Raw genomic sequence first — 10,320 nt, 5'->3', positions numbered from 1 at the left:
CCTCCAGACTGTGAGACAGTGAGTTTCAGCTGTGTTGAGCGCCCAGTGTGTGGTGGCTCGAACAGCAGCCCAAGGGAACTCCCACAAAGTCTGACAGCCGCTCAGGAGACAAGAGCCCGTGAATAGTGTGGAATGCATAGATGAGGGGCTGGCCCGGGGAGGGCAGAGCAGCCCTCACCCTGTGCCTTCTCTTCTCATTAACTCCGCAAGAATCTGGTCGCAGCCCCCGAGTCCCACGCCGGGGTGTCACACTTGAGCCTCCTGGCTCAGTTATGCTGTGTGGCCCAGGGCAAGTTACCACCCTCTCTGGGCTCCTGCCAAACAAGTGCCTGCCCAACCCCCATTTCAGGTTATCACGAGGATTCAAAATGATACTTGCGAGGCCCGCACGCAGCTAGGAGCTGGCACGTTGTAGGAGCTCAGGGAGCTGCCACTAAATACAGACCCCTCAAGGCACCTGCAATCTCCACAGCAGGTGACCAAAACGGCTCGTGCCGACTGGGGGTGTTTTTGCCTGAAGCTGGTGTTTTCTGTGTGTAATTTTATTCTTATCAACAGAGGCAGCCTGGAAAATGTGTAGCTAAGTGTGTTTAAAGGATTTTACACTTGCTGAAGATTTTTCCTAATAAAACACTCACAAATCAAAGGGAGACATCCTTTGTCAAACCACACATCCTGGCGGGAGGCTGGAGGCACCAGTCACTGCCACCCTGTCCTGCAGGGCTCACCAGCTTGGTCCATCTTGGGCCAGAACCTCTCGACAGTCCCATCTGCTCTCCAAGTCCCCATCTCCTCCAGGGTCCCCAGCTCTGGTCTCACATAAGCCGTGCCTGCTTCACACGCATCTCAGACTCGGTGGCCAAGTTCACGAGCAGCGTGAGATGGTGTCAGCCACCGAGCACCGTGGAGTCCTGCGTGTGACTTCCAGTCTGGGTCACCAAAGGCCACCAGCATCCTCTTGGGACACTCAGAGCCCCGCTCTCCTGCCATGAGAAGCCCAAGGCACAGAGAACATCCAGGGACATGGTCCATCAGCAGTGCCAGCTGAGCCCAGCCTGGACCAGACAGGTGAGTGAGTGATTCCGGCCACCCCAGCCTCCGGAGCCTTCCTCTGAGGCCTCAGACCCTGGCAGCAGAGCTGAGCTAAATTCCTCATCCATAGAAGCCAGAAGCATAAGAAATGGGGAAGTTTCCAGGCAGCCACAGAAGCTGGAAGGGAGGAAGTTGTTATTAATAGTATCCCCACCCATTACAAGAGGAAGCATTGACTTAGAAATCTCCAGCCCCTCCCCCAAGGTCATGGGCAAACAAAGGGCAGAGGCAGGGTTTGACTGAAGGTTGGGGTAACCAGCACGCCCCCAAGACCTGTTCCACAGTGTCCCTGTTACTCTCTCAGCGGGTCCTCACTGACCGCCCCCACACCCACATGTGCAGGCAGGGGGTGCCCAGCAAGGAGGCAGACACATCCCCTGTACGTGGTGCTCACAGAGTGAGGACTCAGGCTGCATAAAAGAGGTCAAGGCACAGTTGTCAGGTGCAGCGTGAGTTCAAGGTCAAAGCGGGAAGTGACTGCTGTGGCCCAGAGATGGCAGGAGTCGGGGAACCTAGAACGTGCAACAAGGAAGTAAATCCCGGCCATCCTTCCATCCTGCCCGGCAGCGGCCATCCAAGGCCGGGGGGGCCTTCTCTGCTTCTCCACTTCTCACTGGCTTCCTGTCTTTGGCCAGTCAGTCCCTGCTTAGCATCGCCTGTGAGAGAAGACAGATGTTTCCTCAAACCCATCTCCCTATCGAAATGGTGGATGAACCAGGAAGGTCCATGAGTTTCCGCTTCTTTGTGACCTGGAGTTCTGGTTCTGAAACTCAGCTGCGTGTTGGAATCACCTGGGCAGACTCCAGACCTCCCAGTGTCTAAACTGCACCTGGACCAGGGACTGAGAACATCGTGGGGGGGACCCGGGACCAGGCGAATCCAACGGGATCACCAGGAGCTTGCCAGCAATGCAGCGTCTGCATTAACGCCCAGGTGAGTTACGCACAGGTATGGTCTGAGCAGCAAGAACATGTGCCTGGTGTGTAATATACAACCCAAGGTTTCCGGGTCCTACCTGTGGTCACTTACCCACGATGCGCTGCCTGTCCCTGTGGGCCCTGAGTGGTGGAGGGGCCCTGGCTGGTGGGCCGTGCTGACCACCACTGCCCAGATTTTGACAACCAGGGCAGATAAGACAGAGCAATTGAGCCCTGGGCCCAGGTAGTCTGAACAAGGCACCTGTGTTGCCAATGATTAGGCTCTTGTCTCGTTGCAGAAAGAATTCAGAGACGAGACGCGGAGGTCAAGAAAGTTAAGTGAGATTATATGGTATTTTCTTTCTCTTTCTGGCTTACTTCACTTAGAATGACAATCTTCAGGCCCATCCATGTTGCTGCGAACGACATTGTTTTATTTCTGTGTGTGACTGAGTAGCGTTCTATTGTTTAAACACACCACAACTTCTTTACCCAGTCGTCTGTCGATGGACATTTAGGCTGTTTCCACGTCTTGGCTGTTGCATATAGTGCTTCTGTGAACACTGGGGTGCATGTATCCTTTTGAATTTGACTTCCCTCCGGATGTATGCCCCAGAGTAGGATTGCTTGATCATATGGTAAGTCTATTTTTAGTTTTTTGAGGAATCTCCATACTGTTTTCCATAATGGTACTCACAGACATAGTAAAAAATCTTATGGTTACCAGGGGGAAAGGGAGTGGGAAAGGATAAATTTGGGAGCTTGAGATTTGTAAATACTAACCACTATATATAAAAATAGATTAAAAAAACAAATTTCTTCTGTAGAGCACAGGGAACTATATTCAACATCTTGTAATAACCTTTAATGAAAAAGAATATGAAAATGAATATATGCACGTATATGCATGACTGGGACACTGTGCTGCACACCAGAAATTGATACATTGTAACTGACTGTACTTCAATAAAAAGAAGAAAGAAAATAAAGTGAGGATTTATTAAGTGTTGGAGAGCACGCTCCCAAGAGGAGAGCAGGCAGGCTCAGGGGAGCAGCTGCCCTGAGTCTCTTCGGCAAGCTGGTTCCACGGGGTGTAAAAATGAATGGGCGGAATACTCACCGGGGAGGGAAGGGCTTGGGGTCCTATTCCCTGATCTCCACCCAGCTCCTTCCCGAGGGGAGGAGGGATTTTTGTCCTTATTCAGTCTGGGTGGGAAGGGTCATGGCGTCAGTGCCTGACGGGCACTTCTGATCTGCAAGGCTGATTTTATTGAAATGAAGGCATAATGAGCAAAAGCTACATTCGGACACGGGGGATCCCCACCTTTTCCCACATTTTCCACCTTTCTTTGTCGGCCTCCAGGCCACTTGTCACCCCAAAATGCGTGATTTCTTTTCAGCTTGGAGGTTCCTGCTTCTCCTTCTCTGCCCAAAGGACCCCTGTTGTTCACATGATGTGGGGTTTCCTGCCCTTTGGCCTGTGTCCCCCTTTCTTTGCCCGTTCCTGACATTCGGCCTGCATCCCCCTCTCTCTGCTCATATCTAGCTGTCTGCCTGCTCTGACACCTGGGCCAGGGTGCTCACCCGGCCCGTTAGGAGTACCTGATTCCTACCTTACCCAGGGATGCTGAAACCCTGTGCAGACCCCCCAAAAGGTGGGTGCCCTCCCTCTGCTCACACCTCTCAGGAAGCCCCTGCCACCCTTGCCCTGCCTTGCCTTTAGAAGTTCTGCCTGATACCAGCACAGAATCTGCCTCCTGCCTCCTGGCCAGGGACACCAGGGGGCCTCTGCCTCCCACAGGCAAGCATGTGGGGCCTTCCTCTACCTGAGGCTGTTGGTTCCTCTGCACCGGGCTCTTGCCTCCTTCAGCCTGGGCCCTCAGGCCAACTCCTCCCCTCCAGAACGGCTGCCTTGGCCCACTCTGTCCCCCGGACAGGTCTTCTCCCCCAGAACAGCCAGGGCCAGGTGTTCGAGGAGATTCCATCTCCCCTGCACACTGAGCGCTAATTTTGTCCTTGAGGAGCCCTTTGTTGGTGGCACGTGCTGCTGTGACCGGGAAGGTTATCTCTGGGTACACGCTGACCATTCCCCATCATCTGTCTGGATCAGGAGCTGCTTTGCATTCACGCATTTATACATACATAATATATGTATTAAAATGCATCACACTGAACAAACAAGAACAAGGAAAATCCTCACAGGCCAGAAAACTGAGAATGAAATTGGAAGTCCCCAGAGGAGAGCGGCTGCCGCAGCTGGTGCTGCCCCAGGGCGTTCTCCAAGGCCGGTCACCTGAGCTTCCTTTGTCACAGCCACATGTGGCTCTGGGTGCGGAGGAAAGCCCGGGCTGCCCAGTGTGGGTCAGACAGGGAGCCTCACGTAACAGTGGGCTTCCAAAGCGCTATCCTTTCACTGTCGGAGTAAGTTAATAGGGAAAAACCTGAAGACAGAAAAAGCAGGACCATTGCCTGCATCAATCTTGGAACTGACGGAAAAGGGGAAAAAAACTCCCTGAAATCATAGCCACCAGCCAGCCCCAGTGTAGGATTTACACCAGCCCTGCAGCCCACAAGTCTCAGGCTAAGACTTTTATTTAAAAGGAGGCAACTCGAGTGACCCTCGGTGTCTGGCTGAAGCAGACGTGAATTCTCTCTGGAGGTTCCCATTTTTGACGTAGGCCCCAAAGAATTGCCAGTGATCAAGGAAACAGGACCGCAGGCCGAGCTCACAGAAGGCACACAGGAAGAAGCACCACGAGCGAGAGTCAGGACAAGGAACAGCGGAGTCCGACAGCAGAGGCAGGCCTCGGGCATCAGATCCTCAGACAAGAACATAAAATAAAGACACCTGTATATAGGAAGAATTCAAAGAAGCAATCAAAAATATGAATAAGGAACAAGAGACTATAAAATGGCCAAGAAATGTTGAAAAGGAAGAGAAAAAAACCTCTAGAAACAACAACAAAAAAAAGCTATATAATTGAAGCAAAATAAACAGGTTGAACAGCAGAGTCAACGCGCCGCTAGCTGCTGTAACCTCCACCAAACAGATGAGCGCTCAGACACTCCCAGCTCATCTACAGCTCCAAGCAGGTGTTCCTGACTGGCAGGCGGCTCTCCTCCCAGGGCCATTCCACCTGTGGCCCCACTGTCTTCAGCACGTGGCTCCCCACAGCATCACACCTGACGGCATCAGCTGGCATCGCCCGGGCATCACGGGGCAGCGAGGGGATGCAGGCGACCGGCAGCGTTGTATCTTCCTTTATTCACATCTCATTGACGAGGACTCAGTGACGCAAATTGCAAAGGGACGCTGGGAAATGTAGTCTAGCTGCGCGCCCACAGGAAGAGGAAGTGGGCTTGGCGAGCAGCCCGGCTGTCTAGACCACGGCGACTCGAGAGGTAAGGGTCCTGTAAATATTAGCCCTGGCTTTTATTCAGCCAGCAGCACTCTTCAAAACTCTGCTCGTCATTATTTCAGTTCATCTTTATGATTCTTATCCTATGATTAAGCTAAGCAGGGACGATCACTCCCATTTTACAGATTAGGAAACTCGCACTCTGAGAAGGGCAGTGACTTGCCCAAGACCACACAGCTGCTAAATGACCCATGGGCTGGAGCCTAGGACTTCCCACGATGTCATGGTGCTGCCCCTCATTCCAGATGGCACTGGGAAGAGAGAGATTCTGGAGCCAGAGGTCCTTCATTTGCCTCTGTGTTTTCAGCTGAGCTGGTGAATCCACTAGCCCAGGGGCTGAGGGAACCAGCCCCAGGTCAGAGCAGTGAATCCAGAGGTGAACTCAGCTTTAATGCTGGTGTCTTGGAGTGTAAAGGTGACTTGAACTTGGGGGCTCAAGTCAGGGTGGCAGGTCTGGATCTGCCTCACCCCAGGGCGGGTAAGAGGTCAGTGCCAGTGGCTCAGCCAGCAAATATTTACCTAGTGCCTCTGACGTGCTGGGTGTTGTGGGTCCCAGCAAGTAGAGCCTGAGGGCAGGGAAAACACAAAACCCAGGCAGGGTTCACCTGAGGAGATAGCTTTTAGTGCCTGGCCCTGAGCTCCAGCTGTGCCGGGGCCCTGACCTCTTTCATGGCATCCCCACCATGACCCACGAAGGGAAGGACTTTCAGCTCAGTTTTTTACAGGTGTAATGATGATGGTGATGATGGTGGTGATGGTGATGGTGGTGGTGATGGTGGTGGTGATGATGGTGATGATGGTGGTTGTGATGATGTTGGTGGTGGTGATGATGGTAATGATGGTGATGATGGTGATGGTGGTGATGATGGTGGTGATGTCCTCTGACATTATTGAATGTTCTGTGCCCAGCAATGTTTTGAGCTCTTTAGATGGATTCTTTTCTTTAACTTTCATAATGACCTTACAAAGAGTAGATTCCTATGGCTTTGATTTGACAGAAAAGGAAACTGAGGCTCAGGGAGGTAAGTGGTCCACCCAGCATCACAGAGCAAGTAGAGGATGCACCCAGGATTTACGCCTCAGAGTCTGACCCAAGCTCTAACCACTGCACAAACCGCCTTGTCCGGCTCCATCTGAGCCGTCTCTGCATCCCCAGCTCTGAGCCCAGGGCTTGTACACAATGGGTGCTTAGGAAGGCCCCTTAGGAATGGCTTGTGCACGATGATTTGTACAGACGCAAAATTTCACCTGCAATTTGCATCCCAATCGATTTGAAACATTCGTAGATAAATGAATGAAATCATATCATTTTTGGCCAATCCAGGTCACTTGGCTGGCTCTTAGAAGAATCACTTCTGGGACATCCCTATTGTCCATTTTCCAACCAGCCAATCTGCTGCCCCAGCTCAGCCCAGGTCCCCATAGACCAAGGGGCCACGGCTGCTCCCTGAGTCAAACCCGCCAGCAGGTGAGCACCCTGTGAACTCTCAGGCAAGAAGGCCAGTGATGTCCCTCTGCCTCGACCGCCCAAGTCTTATAAAAAGGAAGGCCCATTGGGGCAGGGACTGGGGGAGGGGGTGGCAGCTTTGATCTGTTGCCAAAGGAGAGAGGGAGGGGAGAAACACTCTTCTCCAGACAAGCTGTTCGCTTACCAGCTGACTTTGGGGAAGGAAAAAAATATTCCCAGGGCCATCTGTTCCCAGAGGGAGGCTGGTGTGGGGCCGGGGCCTCCTGCAGCTCAGGCAGCCAGACCTAGTTTCAGAATCCGAGACAGCTGCCCCCTGGATTATTTTGGGAAGCAGCTCAGCCCCGAGGCACCCCGGCCTTCGAGGCATTTCCCGTCACTCCGAGGCTGTTGGCACTCCAGCCCAAGGCTGCCAGCTCCTTCTCAGGCCCTGGATGCTTTCCAGCTCAGCCCACTAGAACCATCTTGCTTCCAGCTCCTGCTGCAACTCCAACTGGGCTCGGATTTCCTGGGATGGAGGAGAGAGGGAGAGCGAGGGCAGGGGTGGGGGGCTCCCTGGCCATTCCCTCCACCCACTTCAAGCCTTGGGACCAGCCCTCCGTTGTCCACCCTGACCCAGAGTTCATTTCTCCTCCTGTCTCTCTTCAAGATGCCCCCTTGTGAGGGATAATCTCACAAAAGAGGGTGGGTGGGCTGAGGGATGACAGCATCAGAAAGGCCTATAAAGACCATGGGGCTTTCAGGGGATGAACTGAAAGCAGTTTGGAAGGGATGGGGGGGGTTAGAACACGGTCAGCAAGAAGACACAAAGCCAGCAGCGCCGGGAGGACCCGAGCACCGAGGAGCACGGGAGGTTTAGAGCAGACAGGAATGCGATCAGGTTCCCAGGACAGAAAAACTCCAAATGCTGGTGCAGAACTGGGGCGAGAGGGGAGAGACACAGAGAGCTCAGCTGGGGAGTTACTAATCCAGCCTGATGGTTGGTGCGGCAGAAAGGATTTGGTACTCAGGTGGGGAGAACGCGAGGGTCTAGAGCGATCCACAGGTCTCAGGACCTGGGGGCCCGGAGGCTGGAGGAGCCAAAGAGGTGGGGAGTTAGGAGGACAGGGCAAGGGGCGAGTTTGGGGTGGGAACCCCAGGGACGCTGTGCCCCAGGCTGGTCAGGCAGGAGAACGGGGTTTGCCAGGGGCGGGAGGGAGGAAGGAATGGAGAATTATTATTCAAGGGGTGTAGAGTTTCGGTTTTGCAAGATGAAAAGAGTTCTGGAGATGGTAGTGATGATTACGCACGATGCGAACGTACTTCAGGCCACTGAACTGCACACTTTAAAATGGCTACAATGGAAAATTTCGTTGTGTGTATTTTGCCACAATAAAAATATTTAATGAACCAAACCCTGCAATTAAAATGCAGAGGTATTCAGATCAGATAAGAAGACACAACTATGTGTGCAACTGTAAGAAACTCTTTTTAAATGTAAAGACACAGATCGTTTAAAAGGAAAAGACTAGAAAAGATTGCCTTTAGTACCTGCTAACACTAAAAGAAAGCTTGAGGGGCTTGTTAATATCACACAAAGTGGATTTCAGAGCAAGAGATATTGCAAAGATAAAGAGGACATCCAAAGGCCGCGACAATCCCCGTGGGCATGCGCTGCAGGCAGGCACTAGGGGGGCACGCGCTCTGTTCCCATGTCGGCCCCTTTCCCGCTGGCCTCCCCTCCCCCGTGCTCCTCCCTGTACCTGGAGCCCAGCTCCTTCCACCTGTTCAGGTATCTCTCTCCATTAAGGTGCTCCCCCTCACATTTCACCTTTTCCCTTCAGGAGCCTTCCTGTGGGCTCAGGCCTCGGCAAGCATCAGCAGCTGCGTCCCCCTGGGGCCCCACTTCCGTCTTCACACCAGGCTCCGTGAAAAGTGTGAAATCAAGGCCCCCGCCTCAGGGCTCTTTGCTCCCTCCTTACACAGGCCTCTCCCTCTCCTGGTTGGCAGTTCTCACCTTTGTTGGGTTTGACAGCAAATTAGAAAATTTTTTAATTAATTTGTATAGCTTTATTGAGGAAAAATCTACAAAAGGTAAGATTTCCCAATTTTAAGTGCACAATTTGATGAATTTTGACAAATGTGTACAGTCACGTAACCACCACCACATCCATCACGTGTAGAACTTTCCCATCACCCCAAAGTTCCCTCGGGCCTCTCTGCTGTCAGTCACCTGGTCCAGCCCACAGCCCTGGAAATCAGAGTTCTGCCTTTTCTAGAATTTCTTATAAGCTTGTAGCCTTCTGTGTCTCATTTCTTTCACTTAGCCTAACGCTGCTGACAGCATCCTTGCTGGGTTTGTGTTACTATCACTTTCCTCTTTGTCCCTGAGCAGAACCCTTCTATATGGACAAGCTTTGATTTGTTTCTGCCTTTGCCAGCGATGCACATTTGGGTTCTCCCCAGCCTGGTTTTTATGAACAGTATTGCTATTCGTGTGTAAGTCTTTGTATAGCCATATGTTTTCTTTCTTTTTTTTTTTTTTTTTTTTTTTGGATAAATACCTAGCAGTGAAGTGGCTGAGTCATATGGTGAATGTATGTATTACTTTATAAGAAACTGCCAAACTGTTTTCCAAAGTAAATGTACCATTTTGCATTCCCTCCAGAGATGTATGAGAATTCTAACTGCTCAACATCCTTGTCAACACTTGATATTGTCTGTCTCTTCAGTTTAGCCATTCTAAATTGAAGAACGTATAGTGGGATCTCATTGTGGTTTTAATTTTATTTCCCTAATGACTAATGGTATTGAGAATCCGTATTAGTCAGCTCTGGGCGCTATAACAAGATACCATAGACTGGGCAGCTTTAAAAACAGACATTTACTTCTCGCAGTTCTGGCATCTAGGAGGTCCAAGATGCAGGTGCCAGATGATTTGGTTCCTGGGGAGGGCTCTCTTCCTGGTTTGCAGACGGCTGCCTTCTTGGTGTGCCCTCACATGGCAGACAGAGCTCTGTTCTCTCTTTCTCTTCTTATAAGGACGCTAATCCTATAATGGGGGCCCTGCCCTCACGGCCTCATCTACACCTAATTACCTGTGAATCAGGAGGTGAAGGGAGCAGGCGGACCCGGGGATGGGGGTGGGGTGGAGGGAAGCCCACTCAAGCTCATCTCACACCCAGACACCAGCTCCAAGGGTTCCTGATGTCAATCCCTGTAGAACATCCTCCAAGCTCTGGCAGCTGGTCTGGCAAAGATGGCCTGGCCCACACCAGCCCATGCCCCAAGGCTCCTCCCCAAATCCAAGGCTGTCAAACTGTGACAACCTTGGGCCCAGTGGGCTTTGTCCTCTGCGGGGGCTTGGAGCTGGGAGAACAGAGGAGGAGCACGGCGCCAGCCGCCCAGCCCTCCCCTGCCAGCCTCTCCCCACCCGCCATGCCTCCTC

Source organism: Camelus bactrianus, chromosome 12, assembly GCF_048773025.1.
Source record: "Camelus bactrianus isolate YW-2024 breed Bactrian camel chromosome 12, ASM4877302v1, whole genome shotgun sequence".
NCBI lineage: Eukaryota > Metazoa > Chordata > Mammalia > Artiodactyla > Camelidae > Camelus > Camelus bactrianus.
The sequence above is the reverse complement of the archived record's forward strand: the minus strand, read 5'-3'. Positions refer to the sequence as shown.